The 2,652-nt window shown below is 44.5% G+C and overlaps 1 pseudogene; it reads left to right on the top strand.

The window, feature by feature from the left end:
- Positions 1-355: 355 nt before the first annotated feature.
- Positions 356-1,447, top strand: LOC146891313 (speckle-type POZ protein pseudogene; annotated as a pseudogene).
- Positions 1,448-2,652: the final 1,205 nt, after the last annotated feature.

Here is a 2,652-nt window from a genome sequence, read left to right as displayed (position 1 = left end):
GAGATTCATTCTATGTGTTCTGTTCCTTTAGAGAACCATAGTATACTTTTCAATATAAGAGTGTATAAAATGTTCCAAATTATCAAAAGTTGTGTGGAATTGTCAAAATTAACCACCTCCTTACTTAATATTTAATCTACAAAAGATGGAGACTGTCTTCTTTGAATCTCATAGTGCAATATGTATAGAATTTCAGAAAGACCAAAGTTTCTAACCTCATAGAACAGGAAACAGATGGAAAAACAGAAGCTAAAAATCTAAAATATGTCTGTAATTGTGACCCCCCAGGTTGAAGAAGAAAACAATCCTGTTTTTCTTTGGCTCCAGGTAAACCGTCACACTCCCAGCAGCAGATATGTCAGAGGACCTGGCAGCTGGGAGCAGCGGCTACACACAGATCAGAGTCAAGAAATTCTCTTACAGATGGACCATCAGCAACTTCTCTTTTTGCTTGGAGGGAGTCTTGGGGAGAGACTTTAAAAGCCCCACTTTCTCACCAGGAGCCAATGACAAGCAGAAATGGTGTATGTGTGTATACCTGAATGGAATCGATGAGGAAAGCAGAGATTATCTGTCAGTTTTCCTAAGGTTGCTCAGCTCTCCAAAGAGCCCTGTATGGGCAAAGATCCACTTTGGTGTCATAAATGCCAATGGAGAGGAATCCCGAATCATGAACAGTCAAAGAGTCTTCAGGTTCAACCAAAACGAAGGCTGGGGTATCCCAAAGTTCATTTTTCGGGATTTCCTCTTGTCCACTCCCTGTTTTCTTCTCCCAGAAGACAAACTCACACTCTTCTGTGAAGTGAGCGTGGTTCAGGACTGCAACAGCATCTCTGAGCAGAACACGCAGCCAGGGATTGACATTTCAAGGTGCACACTTGTAGATGATCTAAGAGAGCTGTGGGAGAAATCCAGCTTCACAGACTGCTGCCTGGTGGTAGATGGCCAGGAATTCCGGGCTCACAAGGCCATCTTAGCTGCTCGCTCTCCAGTTTTCAGAGCCATGTTTGAACATGACATGGAGGAGAGCAGAAAGAATCGCATTGAGATTCATGACCTGGAACCTGAAGTCTTCAAGGCAATGATGGGCTTCATTTACACCGGGAAGGAACCAGATCTCCACAGCATGGCAGACGCTGTGCTTGCAGCTGCTGACAGGTATGGCCTGGAGCGTTTGAAGGTCATGTGTGAGAGGGCCCTCTGCAAGGACCTCTCTGTGGAGAATGCTGCCCACACTCTCTTCCTGGCTGACCTCCACAGCGCAATGCAGTTGAAAACTCAGGCAATGGATTTTATTACAGCTCGTGCTTCCGAGGTTTTTCAGACCTCGAGCTGGAAGACAGTGGTCGACTCCTATCCCCACTTGGTGAATGAAGTATGTGTCTCCCTGGCTTCTGCACATTGTCCTTTTCTGGAGCCCACTCTCAAACGCCTGAAGCGATCTTAGGACCCTGTGGGCTGTGACCTACATTTGTGTTCCAGAAAAAGTAGTCAGTATTGTTACTAATGACACCTGTTTAGACTATGGTCTCTGGGGCGCATTTAATGTGAATCTGGGGAATTACAGCTGCCAGACCAAGCTTCAACACATCTGTAAATGAGTTGAAGGGCAGGTAGGGGGAGGAGCAGCACTGGACTCTAGTATACTCAATGCGACTTCAATCCTGTTGTTAGACTGCTTTGATTTTTTTGTCCCATCAGATGGAAACTGGGATTCAGGGTTCTACTGAGCCCAAGATCATCCCAGAATGGTTTCTTTGCAGAAAACTGTCTGCATTGGACTGAGCAGACCAAATGATCAAGGGCTCAGAACAAAGGAGAGAAAAAACATGAATGTTTATTTAAAAGAGAAGGAGAACAGGAAGAAGACATTTTCCCTCCAAACTCAGCATGTGTGAGATGGAGAGATGGTGACTCAGTTGACAAATGCAATAGTTATTCCTGCAGGGGACCTTGGTCACTTCCTGACACACATGTGGGGCTTTTCAAACATCTCTAACTGGGGCTACAGAGGATCTGAGTTCCTACTCCATGGGCACAGCCATCACTGTAGACAAAACCCTATTCAAATCAAATATAAAATGAGTAAAATATTTAAATCAGTTTGTTCGTTCCGGTAGTGTTCTGTTTGGTGAAGCCCATTTTAGTCCCTCCAACTCTGCTGAGCTGTGGAGGTTTGTTTCAGTCCTCCCTGCCACATAGGACCACAAGCCCTTAGCCCTCTCTGGACACTGACAGTGGCAAAGTGGATAACAACCCATCATGCTCTTGTGGAAAGTGAGACATGGAGGCCTAGGGGAAAAGACAACTGCACCTGGCAGTGTGTTGATTGACCCAGCTTAGAAAAATAACATTTATTGGTTCTGAGAAAGGAGATGGGGATTGATTCATTAAGAATTCAAACTTTCTTTTCCTGACCTGTGGTTCTGTCATTAGACATTGAGAATACGATTCATTATTCTCCTCTGATTTCTCTAACCTTCTATGATGGTATATTTTTTTGTATTTCAATAAATAAAGTTTGTCTGAAGTTCAGAGGGCAAAGCAGCCATACTATTCCATTATACAGTCCAGGGAGTGGTGGCACACACCTTTAATCCTAGGACTCGAGAGACAGAGCCAGACAGATCTCTGAATTCAAAGTCATCCTGG

This window comes from Myodes glareolus, chromosome 17 (genome assembly GCF_982192425.1).
Source record: "Myodes glareolus chromosome 17, mMyoGla1.1, whole genome shotgun sequence".
NCBI classification, from domain to species: Eukaryota; Metazoa; Chordata; class Mammalia; order Rodentia; family Cricetidae; genus Myodes; species Myodes glareolus.
The sequence above is the reverse complement of the archived record's forward strand: the minus strand, read 5'-3'. Positions and strand labels throughout refer to the sequence as shown.